At 33.4% G+C, this 17,113-nt stretch overlaps 1 protein-coding gene across 1 annotated transcript in view; it reads right to left on the bottom strand.

Moving 5' to 3' along the window:
* LOC107035710 (PDF receptor) overlaps window positions 1-7,523 on the bottom strand; it is a 42,366-nt gene extending 34,843 nt beyond the window's left edge. Inside the window, exon 1 of the mRNA XM_015253265.1 lies at window positions 7,318-7,523. The gene's annotated coding sequence lies outside the window, so the exon portion shown is untranslated. The remainder of the gene's footprint in view (window positions 1-7,317) is intronic.
* Between the last annotated feature and the right edge of the window lie 9,590 nt (window positions 7,524-17,113).

Consider the following 17,113-nt stretch of genomic DNA (forward strand, 5'->3'; position numbering starts at 1 on the left):
TCTATACAACCGATTGTCTTTCTTACAGTTCTGTCTCTCCCGTCAGCCCTTCGATAAAATGTCAATAGAAAAATTTTATTGACACATACTTGAATGAATTTGAAACATCACATTTGAAGAAACAATCAAAAAGCTCACTTTCAGGTAAATTCACGAAAAATTCGAAATTTTCAACAATTATCATAAAAATCAAATCAACCAATTTAGCTATCGTAATCATCTTTCAACTTCGACTTAACGGCATTAAAACAAACATTTTGAGCTTTGATTGAACTTATTTGAAGCATGATATTCGAAGGTATCCCCGGAATTCTGATTTTCAAAAAATACAAAATTTTTCCAAATTTTCAAATAAATCAAAATAACGATTATTGCTATCGCCTTCATCTTCGAACTCGGTAAAAAGGACACTCAAACAATTTTTTTAAGCCGTCATTCAATCAATTCAGAACATTTTTTTTAGTTATCGTGGGACAACCGATTTTGGAAAAAATTCGAAAATTAAAAAAACTAATCGATGAATTAAATTTTGATTAATGGCGATTGATAGGGCTCAAGAAGACTTACATTTGAAAAAAAAGATTCAATTCCATCCATTCATTGGCGAATATTTAAAGAAAAACTTTGTCACATACAGACACGTACGGAAAATTGCAATTTCACTCCACGCTTACGTACCTTCCGGCGTACAGTAAAATTTTCCACGATTTTCAAAATAATTTTTACTCAACTGTTCCGTCCGTGGATGTGTATTTACCCTGCCTTGAATGTCTGGAAGCTATACTTCAGTTCATTCTTCGCCAGTTTCTCCATTTATGGCCCCAATTTTTTTCATCCGAGAATATTTTCCCCATTTTTGTTTTCACCTCTCCCTCATTTTTCGTGAAAAGTAATGGCGAAGGGTATGAATGTGTGGAGGATTATTACTCTTCTCTACTTTCTTTCAAGTACATAAATGCATTGTTCGAACGAATCCCTTTGGCGCGTCCATTGCAGGTTCCGGCGGCGAAAGAGCCAAAGTTATTCATTCGTGACTGCTCTGGTGCGCGGTAGAACAAATACGCAAGTGGTTTTCGCTCAAGCGCGTTGTTTTTTGATTGCGAGTAAATATTCAGCTGTGGCCCGTTGAACCACTCGGCTTGCGCATCAGCTGATAAATCAGCCGGAAGAATCTACATTGTGCACTCTGTGGGGACCTCAGGTAATCACTCATCAAAGTATTTGTTTTGTGTAGAGCTTTCATTGTTCATTTTTATGGAAAAAATACACGTGCACGAAATTTCCGAGAAAAACTTAGCAAATTCAATAGAAAATATCCTACGGTCTGACGGCCTGATACAAAAAAATTATCTTCGAATTGAAATACCCATTCCCAATTCAATGCAATTCAGATATTTTCCATAGAAAATTTCTCGGGTCAAATTTTCTAAGTTTTTTATTTAAATGTCTAAATAGGAATATTTTATTTAAAGTAGATCAAATTGTTTCGAATAAAAAAAGGTTTATTCGAAAGCTCGTACCAAAACCTTCATTCAAACTTAAACTTGACTTTTATTTTCGTTTTTATTCACATCAAATAAATTGTTGTAGAATATAAACAAATATTTCCTCGATCCAAATAAAGACTCTATTATTCATAAATGGAATCATCGTCCAGAAGCCGGAAGGAATTAGTGCATTAACGCGCATTAATTATTCAATTGCATCAAATAAGTTATTCACTTAATCCGGATAAAGCATTCGTTTGAAATTAATGAATTATGACGTTCCAACGTCAATATTGTTGAAATGAACACAAAAATTTCAAATAGAAAAGTTTACTCGATTAGAACGCATCCACATGAGTACATAAATATTGAAGAGAGCGTTAACGAAAGAGAAATGATCAAAGTGTTTGGATATCCTCGAGGACTCAATCCTGAGGAGATGAAAAAGTCAGAAAGAATAAATTTCCCTTGATCAGAAGGGCCGCCCCAATAACACAGATCAGAATGCCCGGAGCATGAAAATTTATTCTAACTTTATTCAGTCGAATGCCCCTTCGGCTCAGTTGACAGCTCGATTCATATTTCCTCCGCAAACATGTATTTCCCCCGAGGGAGAACGATTCGATGAATGCGTGTGGGTAACAGTGCGCCATGTGACTCCGTCAGCGAGAACTTTGGTTCATGTAATTCAGTCATTCAAGGGAATCGATAATATCTCAGTCGAGTTGAAATTAGTAATCACCAAAGATCATCAGGCTCAGTCTACTGAACGCTCACTCGTGTAGATCTGGGGCTTTGGATTTGGGCCACTATTTCAAGGAGATGTGGCGCAAGTGCACTTCGAGACAGAGCTGCATATTAATGCATTTTAAAAGACGGAAGTCGGGGTGGGATGTACTGATTTAATTCGAGGATTCGAGCACTTGATTATCATTCTACGGCACACGGCGGTGGGAGTACTCTTGAGAATAATCGCTTGATTGATGTTCACTTCATTGAGGATTTCTCAGTCGAGAGGGGGCAGTCAATGAAATTTATTGTGAAATTGGAGAATTTTTTATGAAAGTTTTTATCCGAAATTTTATCGTTTCAGTGAATTATTTTTACTTGCGATTTTACACACATCAAAGCAATAGTTTTTTTTTAATAAAAAAATATTCCCTCGGTTGAATAAAAGAGTTTATTAATGAGGAATTGAATTATTGTTTCAACGACGGAGTGAACGAATGTATTAACGTGTTATATTCTTTATTTGGATAAAATTTTGCTTGATGTTCACTTTATTCAGGATTTTTCACTTGAGAGGAAGAAGTGAATTAAATTTATTGTGAAATTGGAGAATTTTTTATGAAAGTTTTTATCAGAAATTTTATCGTTTCAGTGAATGCTTTTTACTTGCGTTTTTACACACATCAAAGCAATAGTTTTTTTTTAATAGAAAAATATTTCCTCGGTTGAATAAAAGAGTTTATTAATGAGGAATTGAATTATTGGTTCAACGCCGGAATGAGCGAATTTATTAACATGTTATATTCTTTATTTGGATAAAATTTTGATTGATGTTCACTTTGTTCAGGATTTTTCACTTGACAGGAAGAAGTGAATTAAATTTATTGTGAAATTGGAGAATTTTTTATGAAAGTTTTTATCAGAAATTTTACCGTTTCAGTGAATGATTTTCACTTGCGTTTTTACACACATAAAAGCAATAGTTTTTTATTAGGAATTAGCTCTGTCGAAAGCTATATGTTCCACCTGAGAATATTTGATAGAGTGGAACATATTTACGTGAGGAAAATTAACCAACTTAATAGAAGGAAATTTAATATCTTTCACAAAAAATCAATTTTTGTCGTGGTCATCAGAACTGTTGGCAGGAAAAAAATATAATCTATTGTACGACAATCATTTGATCTGAGAGAACTCCATAGGTTTACACCATTCGGATCCTGTAATTCAAAACAAAATAAAATCCAGCGCAAAAAACTTTGAAAATTTGCGCCCAATAATTTTAATAGAAAAATTTCAAGAAAAAAATTCGAATAGAAATTCAATATCTATTGACTTTTTCTTATCGAATATCTAATAGAATCAGCGCAAAAAACAAAAAGAATTTGTCAATGGAATTCCAATAGAAATCCTACAGAATTCTTATAGAATTCCAATAGAATTTTCTACCGAATTCGCTAGCATTTCTACCGAATTTTTTCATGCGTGAGGATCTATGAGTTTAGGTGATATTCACATTTTGTTTAATGTTACGCGAAGATTCCTATTGATCCAATTAAAATTCATAGATCCGAGCGCGAAATGAGAAACAAATAACGAATCATGAGTAATAATACTCGGGAAGGTTTGATTCACTGGAAAATGCTAGCGTTTCACTTCTCATCACCAGAATACATATTTGTATTTTCCGAACAGTGAAATGTTGAAATGAGCAAATGTTTGTATTAATTAAGAGACGAATGGGATGGTTTGAATAAATGAAATTCCATCGGGGAGACATAAAGATTCTTCGATTAAATTTTGTCCTCGAAAAATACCTTCAGACATTCTCTGAAGCCTCAAAAATACATCAACTCCGGTCGGACCTGTACCAAGAAGTGAATTGGGCTGGAACATCCAAATTTTCTTTTTTTTTCACAAGAAAAATCACCGTCTAGTCAATTAATTCTAATTAATAATAAATTGAAGATTGAAGATCTTTGACTGAATTTTCTGCAAACTTGGCTATTAAAAATTTTTGTTTTCAGAAAAAAAATAAGGTGAATATATTCTTGGATTTTTATTTAATTGGAAATTCTGCATTACTTGCTGCTAAATATTCATGTCTCGTGTGAAAATTCAAATAATTCGGCAAATTCTCATATTCCTGCTACAGAAAAATTTTGGATTGCACAGAATTTTACGTAAAATTTGAATTGCCATGATTTTTTGTGGTGGAAACTTTCTTTTTGTCCACAAGTAAATTGATTCAACATGACGAGAGATCTCCTCAGGGGAACATTTTTCCACAGAACTAATGTTTTCTCAGTGTAAACACACTCTTAAGTACAAAATTTTCAGTCACAGATCGCTATCACATGCTCGCTGTCACCTGCTTGTTCCCCCTAAATCGAATTCAATGTCACTTTCCCGAAAGTCGCTAGTTAACTGTCCATGAAACTTCATTTTCAACATCTCAAAAATGATTTTTTTGAGAAGTTTCTTTCTTGAAACAAGTATTATCTACTTGAACCAATTTCAAATAAATAAGATCTTACGGTGAATATCAATTATTTCTTCTTGAGACACATTCACTTGAATGAAATAAAACAGTTCTTGGCGTCGTCACACGTATTCACCACGAAAATGGAAAAGTTCTATTTTTTTAAACCTAATATAATCTCCAGTCCAGAAATTTTCTAATTTCATGAATTGATCAAAAATTCGAACCTGAGAGATGATTACATTGAGGAATAAATTGAATGTTGTTTTCTCGAATGAAGCCGATGTTTAAATTGAGCTTTCCGTACATCACATTGAACGAAATTTGTGATATCAAAGTTTGTGTTGAATTGCCGTAATCTGTGATTCTGTTATTGTAAACTAATGCGATTTTTTTAGTCAATAAATATAAACTTCTTTCAACTCAACGACATCTTACTACAATCTCAAAGCTTTTTCCGCGTAACAATATTCATCCTGATTCGACATACGAAATGCTCACTTCAATTATAATTTACTTGGAACAACGTATGATCGTGTTGATTAAGATAACAACGTATTTAGTCATGAGAATAATTTTGATTTTTGAGTAAACCAACGAATTTCTGGAGTTGGCAAACTTTTGGCTAGAAAGAAATCAAATACTCTCATTATTGCGACAAAAAAAAGGAACTTCAATTCTAGAGACGTTCAATTTCTCCCAATCAAATGTATCTCAAGAAGAGATAACTGGTATTCACTATGAACTCATGTTCATTTGAAAATTAACAACCAAATGATAGTTGGTTCAAATAAAATTCTCTTGATAAAATTATTTTTTTCCGTCAGTGTACCAGTGTATAAAAATTCTCACTGAAAAGCCAACAGTGCCCGACTCCCCAAATCGAACGTACGCGTGGACAGGCCAGAACACCGAGCAGATGAGAGGCTTCATACCATTGACGAGCAATTGTTGGCTTCAAATATAAAGCACAATACGAAACAAAAACACGAGCTCGTGTTGCAACTGCAATTTTTCCATTAGAGAATACTTTCATGTCAAAACATTTTCACAGAAAACCAACGAAAGCTGCGGGTCTCGTCTACTTTGTCACGATTTCATACAAACAATCGCAAAAATAAAAAAAAATGGATAGAAACAGAATAGGATTTTACTCTGGAGTGGAAAAACAGGGCAATTCAACTCAACTTGAGGGTGAATTTTTCAGAGATAAATATCTCTAAATCTAGGGGAGACAGCGGAATTGTCCTCAGGATGTCTTTTTAAATTTCGCTTGGTTGTACAAAAATTTCTGTCATCTCTCTTGGTGTAAAAAATGTTTATCTCTGGAAACTCATCTTCATAATAATAGACTTATCTCCCAGGAGAATAGCATATTCAAATTTAATGAAGTTAATTCAAGTGTGTTGAATAATTTCATTCTAATAGCTTGTAATAAAGCTTTTCATAAAAATTAAACATAATTTCCATTTGCATTTTTATTGATTGATTTATTTAGTTATTTTCATGACAATTTTTTTATGCAAACGAAAATCCTCTTGCTCCAAATGCAGATTCTATTAATTAGAGATCGGTAATAACGTGATTTATTTCATCATAATGAGTTCATTTTTTGATGAAAATAAAATAAATCATTCATTCTGTGTAATTAAAATATTTTCATTGAAATAAACATGAAAGTTTATCCATTTAATGATTTATTCAATCAGATAAACTTTGTTTGAATCAAATAAATGATTCTACTCAGCTCTTCGTGAACTTTTTATTCAAAACTAATTGTGATTTTTATTTGCATTTTCATTCACATCAAATTAATAGGTTTTGGTTTTTTAACGTGAACGAATGTTTTCCCCATCCAACTAAAGACTTCATGAGTTATAAATTAAATAATTGTTTAGACAACGAATCTAGAGCGTTCATTTAAAATCATCAAAAAATTTTCATTCAAATTAACAAAAAAGTCTTTGAATTTGAGAAACTTTATTTTAATCAAATGGATAATTCTACCCAACTCTTAATAAATCATTCATTCATATTTGAACGCGTTTTTATTAGCATTTTCATTCACATCAAATTAATCAAGTTAATTATGTTTTCTGACATAAACAAGTTTTCCCAATTCAATGAAAGCCTTCATGAGCTAGAAATTTAATAATTGTTTAGACAACAAGTCTAGAGCGTTCATTTAAAATGATCAAAAAATTTGCATCGAAATCAACATAAAAGTCTTTGCATTTGATAAACTTTATTTGAATCAGGTAAATAATTCTCCTCAGCTCCTAATAAATATTTCGTTCACATCTAAACGTGATTTTTATTAGCATTTTCATTCACATCAACTTAATAGGTTTATTAACTCAAATAAATATTTTCCCGATCCAACTAAACCCTTCATTGGTTAGAAATTAAATCATTATTGAGGCTACGAATTCAAAGCATTCATTTCAAAAAATCAAAACATTGTCATTGTTTTAAACATTGTCATCGAAATAAACATAAAAGTTGCTCGATCTCCAAAAAATTTTGTTCAAATCACTGAAAAAATTTCGAGCCAGCAATTCTATTCGATTCGGATGTGTCATCATCAGTCACAAAAAGTCGAATAAATTCGGGACTCACCATAATGAACATGACTTCGTGCGCGTGTCGATCGCCGCCGTAATCATCTCCAACAAGTCATCAATTGAAAAATACTGTCTCTCCTCACTTCTGTGTTCCCAACAAACAACAACCTCACCGACTCTTAAAAAAAACATGTGCCGCGCTCATGCGGAGGTGCACATGGGAGCTAGAACTAGAGCTTGCGACCGCTTTGAAAGCCGCGCCGCAACTGTTCGCGACTGGTATCGCGCTACCAGTTGGACTGGTATGCAACCGCTGAGAGACGAGGCCACCGCACTCCTACATTTCTCCCTTGCGCATTCAATATATTCCCTCCCCCGTCTGACCGATCTTTTCCGCCAATTAGAACTCAGCATTCTGTCCCTCGTGCTCTTGCGAATTTCTCACTCTTCTTAAAACTCTCCTTTTTCCGGCACGCTAAAATGCTCATCAATTCCTCAAGTGTTCTTTGGATTCTGGCCGAGGGAAAATCGGTGATTGAGAAAATTTAGAAGGGACGAATCGCCAGAAATGACTCTTAAAAATATTCAGTGACAGAATTTTCAAAAATTGCCAAGAACGTGACACAATTCCAATTCCAAAAATTTTATTTAAAAAAAATGTATTCATCACTTTATTAATTGGAATTTTTTATTTTAATTCTATGATGATTATTATTAGTGCTGCTGTTGTTGCTATTATCATCGTTATTATTGAAAAGAAACAATGAGATAAATGAGGAAAATAGTTATGGATAATATCTGTGTTAAGAATTAATAATTTTTTAAAAATATGAACAAATGTTTTCCCGATTAAGCTAAAGACTTCATTAGTTGGGGCTACAATCATTGTTTAGACTTCAAACAAATTTTATGTATAAACATTCTTGAATTGTTAATAAATTTATGAGTTTATCAAAGCCACCAAAAATGTGTTTGAAATGAATAGAGAAATTTTTAATAATGGGAAATGAAATAGCGAACTTATTCCTCAATTACGCAACGTTTATTTCCGTCTTAAGGGGAGATTAATCCCGGAAGAGATACTTGAGGCTATTTAGAAAGGCCGAATAGCCAGAAATGTCTCTTGAGAATATTCAGTGTGAGAAATTATCAAAAATTGTTAAACACGTTAAAATGGGGCACAATTCCAATTCCAAAAATTTTATTATAAAAAAAAATTTATTCATCAGTTTATCGATTGGAATTTTCAGTTTTACTTCTATGATTATTATTCTTACTGCTGTTGTTGCTATTATCATCATTATTAATAAGAAATAATTAGATAAATGAAGAAAATAGTTATGGATAATATCTGTGTTAATAACTAATAATTTTTAAAAAATATGAAGAAATGTTTTCCCGATTGAACTAAAGACTTCATTAGTTGGGGCTACAATCATTGTTTAGACTTCAAACAAATTTTATGTATAAAAATTCTTAAATTGTTAATACATTTAGATACATAATTGTTAATACATTTGTTAATACATTGAGTTTATAATGAATGGAGAAATTTTTACTGAACGAAAATGGAATAGCCAAATTATCCCTCAAATACGTAAAATGTATAATCTGTCTTAAGGTCTTAATCCTGGAAGAGATACTTAGTAAATAATTCGAGAGGAAATATTTTTTGCACGATTTTGTGCATCTGATTGTGACAATTCGCAGAATGGGGATGGACAGGGAGCGTTCGACAATGGAGCTATTTTGGAAGGAGAGCCATCAGTATTCGCGTCATTGATGGAGTGAGCAACTGACGTATCTGTCCGTACACCCACCGGACCGAATTTTCATTTTTTAGGGTAATTTTTATCGCGCTTTTTGCGCCGTATAGTGAATTTTTGGGGGATGAGTATTTCTATTCGAAGATGATTCTTTAGTACACTGAGAGAAAAATCTGAAGTTCGATTTACAATGAGAAAATAGTTGAGGCAGTTTTGGTGAACGATACGATTTTTTTTTGTATGCGGCACATAACATCATTTTTGCAAATCAAAATGCAGTTAAACTAACCAAAGTTCAAAAGTAACCACGACAAATCTATCGTGAGCAGAACTATAAAATAGTTGCAGTGACTACATTCCATTGTAATAATTACTTCTCCGGCCATAGTTACCGTAACCCATGAAAAATTGTTGAGGACTTTTTGACTATAATTCGATGGTCATGGAATATAGTCAGAAGAATCGGATTTTTCTCTCAGTGTATCAGGCCGGGTTTTAGCAAACCCTCTCAAGTGTAATATAAGGGTCAGGCACTAAGCGTCAAAATATAAGGGTCAAAAAGTGAAGGTTAAAAAATGAGGGACAGAATATTAGGGTCAAAACATTAGGGTCTGAATATAAAAGTAAAAAAAGTGAGTGCCTGACACCCACTTTTTTTATTCTAAAACTTTTTTATTAAAAACTTGGTTAAAAAAAAAAAAGAGCGTTTGGCACACCCCGGGCTGATTCGAAATAATCATCCTCAAATTGAAACACCCATCCCCCATTCGAGCACAAAATATACTTGAATCAAATACATTTTCTTTCCCCGAGGTAATTGTTACCCAACTTGTCTCTCCGTGCAGTTACGAAAGGATAATGGAAACAGTTGGGAGAAGATTATGAGTGAGATTGAATATTAATTTTTGCGTCAGATATCATCTTTACTGATTAATGTTTTCAATTTGAATGTAGAAAGAGAAACGGGGCAGACAGCAATGTTCATTCAATGCCCACGCATTGCGCCATTCACAGTTGTTTGCAATTCAAAATTTGATATGCGAGGGAGCCGCATTTCAATTATTCGCTGGGCGAATGGATGCAAACAATAAACAATCATTGGGATATCTTTGGATTGTGAATGTTTCCACAAGTATGATTAAATCCAATAGACGTTGATACACAGAGAGAAAAAATTCCATGAGAGAATTAATAATGGAAAAATGAGTCGAGATCGATCATTGAGAGAAATAATCTCACGATTTAATTTCTTGAGCCAAATACATAATTTCTTGGGAACAAACCCTTTGGGGCAATAATTACGAAGACCTCTGTTAGGAAATAATTGAAATATTGCGAATAGCCACGCATGAAGAAATTTCATGGTAAAATTTTCCACTTCATTTATCATCTCGCTTCATTACAAAAATTGAACAAGAAAATTTTAAAAATTGCAGCCGAGGAATTTGTATATTAAATATCTCAGTAGAATGTGTTTGCACCGATAAACCGCGGAGTTTTTCAATAGAATTGCGGTGACTGTGTCTCCACCATACCTCTGCCTAAAATATTCATCCACACAAAGCACGTAGAAATTCCAATTAATATTTCCCCGCATTTAGGGTAACCAGACCAATAGATAGACGGTTAAGGACAATTAGAGGTCCGTCAAGAGATCAAAAATTGATAAATCACCTAAATACGCCAACGATGGGTTCTATATCTGAAAAAATACATGAATTATGGGAAAATAATGTTTTGAAGTGGAAACAATGAAGGAATAAATGATAAAATGAAAACGTGGGATGCAGCCCAAACACCTTATAGATAGACGACTGACCAGAAGATAGACGGTGCACGGAGAGAATTTTTTTAGAAAAATTCCAGTGCCGGCACCAGAAATTTTATTGGGGAAAACGTGAATTTTTCCCGGTATTTCGGTGAAAATTTCACAGAAATCCCCGGAAATTTTACCAGAAATACCAAGAAATTGTACTTTAGCACTAGAATTTTTCACAGCCGGTGGATTGTAATTTTTTCCAGTACTCGTACTAGAATTTTTCTAAAAAATTTCTCTCCGTGTGGGTTATCAATAGATAGACGCTCATATTTAATGGTTATTCAAACAAATTCATCCTTCTGCATGTTTAAAAATGAAGAATGATCCTTTTCGATAATAATAATCGAACTGATACCGTGTTTATTTGTCCTGATGAATGTTTTTTCACATTGTTCCGTCAACACTGCGTGTCTGTTGTCTAACTACTCACACCGCCACTGAGGGCCAATACTGCACCTCGCGATAATCTATTTTTTACATTCAAAATGTTCATCAATAAAAAACAAGAAAATCATCGTATTATCATACATTAGTTTTATTATCAAAAAAGGAAATTTCTAATACAATTTCTAATATATTTTTTATAGAATACTAAAAAAAAGTTGAAATCGTCTATCTTTTGGTCGGTGTCTACCCACTGCTCTGGTTACGCTGCTCAAATTCCTAAAATCACTCCATCTCTCGCGCACAAAAAATTAAACCCTACTCTCAATCCGCTCACATCCCCAGAATCCGTAAAAACTAATAGAGAGTTCAGAAATCCAATAAAATTTTGTTGCCAATTCGCTAGGTTTTTCCATGAAGTTTTTTCGTACGTCACTTAGGGGTAATTTTCAGAATATGGATAACGGTAAAGTGTCGAGATTCTCTAGTGGTTGTGGACCAAAATATCAAGAAAAGTATCTCAGACAATACAACGAAGTCCAAGAACGTCGTGTGGAATAAGTTTTCTGTGTTTTTTGAAGCGAGGCAGCATTTATTACATGCTCCAAGACCCTTCCCATTCCGTTTCCTCGAATCGCACTATATTTATTCATAATAATTGTACTTCCACTCGGTCAAATCTAAGTATGAAGTAACAATGTTATATTTTAATGAATAATCTTGACATAATTTTATTTGATATTAATATTATTACTATTTATTATTATTATTTATTATTTCTTATTATTATTATTATTATTATTATTATTATTATTATTATTATTATTATTATTATTATTATTATTATTATTATTATTATTAGTATTATTAGTATTATTATTAGTATTAGTATTGTTAGTATTTTATTCAATTTTTGCATTCGTAATTTTCGTCTGTATGAAATCATAAATTCTTTGAGTAAAAAATTTGTCAAGTTTTCCTGCATTTTTATCCTGAAAAGTATCAATAATATCGTCTGAAACGTATTATGCATTGATCGAATATATATATATCCTATTTTCATACTTTAAGGAATTTCTTTTCAAAATGTTACAATATTCTCAGACTTGTACGGTAGACTAGTTTTCGCGTTACGAGCTTTCAATGTACGAATCGATGAATGAATTAATTCAAAGAGAGTCTTCAAAGGTCCCATATGAAAGAAGTAGTCCGATGGTAAAAAACGAGAGCTAAGAATTCGGGCAAAGCAGAGGGATTCAACTTTACAACGGAACGGTATAGCATAGGAGCTGTGTATCCGTGTGTTGGAGGGGAAATGACTAATGGAATTGAGGAATAAGTAGGAGATTTCGTCGTTAGGTCAACAAAGTATTTTCTCGCCTTCGGTTGGGATTATAAACTCATATTTCTCCTAATCTCCTACTCTTTTTGAGTAATAGTTTGTAATAGTACATTACATGTCCGAGCCTTGGAAAACAGGTCACTGTTCCCCACGTGCAGGCACGTGGCAAGCACCTGGGGGAGGTTGATATGTTGATATGTCCATGGCGAGGTGTGTATATTAATTTTCAATTCAAACAAATTCATCCTTCTGCATGTTGCACGCACCGCGTGCATAAAAGTCCAATTTCCGCCACATTGTGATGAAAAATATTGTTCGTAACTCGTGAAATAGTATATTTGGTAACGAGGGCAAAAAAGTGTTTTTTGGCGAGTGGGAGGTTTATACGAGCCGAAGGCGAGGGATATAATCCCACGAGCTAAAAAACATTTTTTCACGAGTTACGAGCAATATTTTTCATCACAATGTGGCGGAAATTGGACTTTTATGCACGCGGTGCGTGCCGAAAAGTTCACTTTTCGTCACAGCGTAACGAATTTCGTGATATAAACCTTCCACTCGCCAAAAAACACTTTTTTGCACTCGTTACGAAATATACTATTTCGGGTCGAGGGACCTGAAAAACGCCAATTTCGTGGCGCGCAGCGTGCGGAAAGTGTAGCGTGCGTAAAGTGTTTGTTTTCCGCATGACGTGCGTAAAGTTCAGAAGTCGTGGGTAAAGTAAATAATCTTGCGAATGAAAAGTGCACTTTTCGGAGCGGTTTAGAGTGTATAAAGCATACGCAAAATCAATTCTCGTACGTAAAGCTTCGCTTTACGTCCTCGAAAGTCACTTTACGCACGCTCTCGAACTTTACGCACTCGTGTACAAAAACAACCATTTCACCCCCACTACCATTCCGAACAGTGAACGCAGTAGGTATGAAAAATAGGATCTGTAACACTTGCGGGGGAAAAAGTGGAACTTTACGGACTAGTAACAAAAAATACTATTCTGACACATGTGAATGTATAATCCGAGCCGAAAGCGAGGATAATAACATTCTTTCATTTTTTATTTTTATTTTAATTTTTTATTGATATTGTTATATCAGATTATTAATTAGAATTTAGAGAAATGTAATACACATAAATGTAATTACATTTGTTGTGTAATTTCATAAATGGCATAAAATGCATAATTTTTTTTTACCAGTTATTGAATTTTTTTGTCGCCATTTGCCCCCTCCACTGACCGTTTGCTCGCGGAGTATCCCAATAGGAGCTGAGATATTTTATTACTGAAACACACGTTTGAAGTGGGAGGCATGCAATTCACATTTTCGGTCAGTAACTTTTCATGTAATGTGGGGTATATACCACCAGTCAACTTTTTAATTCCTCAGCAGTTGATGTGGATTGCCGAGTTAAAGAGTTTTAATGAATACTTGAGTAAATTGTGAACGAGGAGTTTTAGCAATTTCATTAAAGAACTCTCCTGTGATCAGGGTTTGATACAAGTTACAATGGGCAACTGTAAAATTTAGTCTTTTATGAATTAAATAATATGAATAGAACAATGTGGAATAATAATGCGAAAATTTTCAGTAGAATCTGGGGAAAATTGGTAGAATTTTCTGTAGAAGTCCAACAGAAATCAAGTAAAATTATGAAGAGCGGAATATTGTATGGAGATATCTGGAAATTCCCACACTCGATTGTGTTATATGATTTCCTCAGGCACGTAACACTCCCGATGAAATAAGGAGCCAAGATCAACGTTTACTCAAACTCAAAACTTTCCGCTGAATGCAATACTAGATTGCAAACAATGAGTTTGGCCAAGTTTCAGGGTGTGTAACCACTGACTTGCATAACAGAATATTCGATGAAAATTTTTCCCACCAGATCTCTTAAGAAAAGTATAACAATTCTAAACGAATTTCCATGAATATGAACGTGAAACATTTACCTACGAATTCTATCAAATTTCTAATGAACTTTCTACTAGCTTTTGGTCAATTCTTTTGAAGAATTCGGCAGCTTATCTGCGCTTTTTTTTTCAATTGTTCGCTCATGACTGGATAGAATTGAATCTTTCAAATGTAGATATTGTTGAGCCCTATCAATTGCCAATTTTTTTGTATAGAATTCGATAGGTTTTTCTGTGATGTTTTTTCTTGTCTTGTTTTCCGCATATTATTTTCAAAAGGCTCCATTTTCAATAGTCAAGTTTCACTGTTGCATAAACATTCATTAAACTGGTAATAAGAGGATAAATACTGTGGCGGGTTTTGTATAGAATTCGATAGGTTTTTCTGTGATGTTTTTTCCTGCTTTGTTTTCCGCATATTATTTTCAAAAGGCTCCATTTTCAATAGTCAAGTTTCACTGTTACATAAACATTCATTAAACTGGTAATAAGAGGATAAATACTGTGGCGGGGACAATATGAATAATCCCCTATCGCTTTCCAATTTACCTTTGAGAATACTGTTAAACCCAATGCATCAATCCTCCCGGGTATCGCTTGCGTTATGTAAGGGAGGATGATGAACAATGGCACGTGGCACAGACACCAGTCACGTAACAAACCCGACCAATGGGAATACACGTGATACACCCCCGCCTGGACCAACTTTAGAAACTTTGAGATTGCAATTTTTTCTCTTTAAGTCCTGGAACTCTTTCACTGATGTCTGTTACGTAAGCCCTTGCGGGCATTCAGAGCGTTCGTAAGATGAGTGGGTTTTGTGTATAATTTAAGATCGAGAACATTTATTCACTGGATTCTATGTTTATTTTGACCCTCTGAATTCGAGTCTGGAGAATCGTACTTTTATTAATAACAATTATATTTTAATGCTTCAAATCTAAATGCGAAGCAGCAATATTATAATTCAATTAATAATATTGATATTATTTATATGATTGTTTAATTTAATACAATTCTAAAACAAATGCATAATTTGTTTGATTCGACCAGAGGATTTATTTGAAACGACTAAATCATTTATTTCATGTCATTAGAACATTTTCATTGGAATAAATATTTGAGTTTTTTAATCTCCAATAGAAATATTGTTGAAATGAATGGAAAATTATCGAGTAAAGCTTTCGCCCAAATTTAAACTAGCGTTTTTCTTATATTTAAATTTGCATCGAATAAGTCGTTTTTGCGATATAAATAAATGTTTCCTCCACCAAAATGAAGGATTTATTCACAGGTAATTATCCTTCATTTAATACTACTAGAAGATTTATGTGAAACGAATAAATTACTTCTTTCGTATAATCACATTATTCCCTCGAAATAAATACAACAAGAAATGCAATAAAAAAATACGTTGGCTTCCGCTTGAATCTGTCCTACTCATCGCTTCTTAATGCGCGTTGCTCAAATGAATGAATAATTCATTTAATGCAAATAAAAGATTTATTTACAATGAATTTTCTTCATATCATTAATAAATATTACAGTTTATTGATTTCCACTAAAAATATTTATTTATTCATTTCATTTATTCATTTTATTGATTTATTTTATTATTTATTTTTAGTTATTGCTGTATACAGAGGCAACAGCGCAGAGGCCAATTATAGGGTCAAGTGAGCACAATTGAAATAGAATTGAAATAATTCAGTAGCGAAGTGGTAAAACAGTTTAAGTCGACGTATCTCCTAGTTGAGTTTTTGAGGAATATTTTCGAATCTAAGAGAGATAGCGAAATTTTCGTAATTACATTTATTGTAGCTCTCAATCGGCTCTACAAAAAAGGTTGTAACAACAATTTCGCTATCTTCCTTAGATTCGGAAATATTCCTGAAAAACTCAAGTAGGAGAAAAGTCGACTTAAACCGCTTTACCACTTCGCTACTGAACTTAAAGTTCCTCTTACGAACTCAATCACCCCCTTATTGAAAACAGCAGATCCAAAAATCCTCAAAATACCCTACAAATTAATCATAAGTAGCAGAGGAGGGTGGGGTAAAACGGGCACTTTAGACTTTTTTAAAATTATTCATAACTCAGAAACAAATTGATCAATTGAGCTCAGTTTAGGCTCGTCACAAAGGTAAAGAATTGTTCTTTGTATTGAAAAAAAATTCTTAAATTTTATCAACATTTCAACCCCTCATTAACATTTCACAAAAAGCCAAGTGTCCGTTTTGCCCCAACCACCCCTACATTAAATATCTAAAATCGAAGATTGTAAGAAGTGTAGGTTGGGGTAAAACGGACACTTCTGACTTTTTTTTAAATGTTAATGAGGGGTTGAAATGTTGATAAAATTGAATAATTTTTCTTTCAACACAAAGAACAATTCTTTCCCTTTGCGACGAGCCTAAACTGAGCTCAATTGATCAATTTGTTTCTGAGTTATGAATAATTTTAAAAAAGTTTAAAGTGTCCGTTTTACCCCACCCACCCCTAAATACTTAGATTAAGTTACTAGAACACTACTGACAGTGTAAATAAATCCTGTAGTTTTAAGCCCTTTGAACAATAAAAAAAAACTTCTTGAACTGTCCCGCCACTTCCCTGCACTTCCCACCCCGC

This window comes from Diachasma alloeum, unplaced genomic scaffold (genome assembly GCF_001412515.2).
Source record: "Diachasma alloeum isolate Michigan unplaced genomic scaffold, Dall2.0 Dall_scaffold_00200, whole genome shotgun sequence".
NCBI classification, from domain to species: domain Eukaryota; kingdom Metazoa; phylum Arthropoda; class Insecta; order Hymenoptera; family Braconidae; genus Diachasma; species Diachasma alloeum.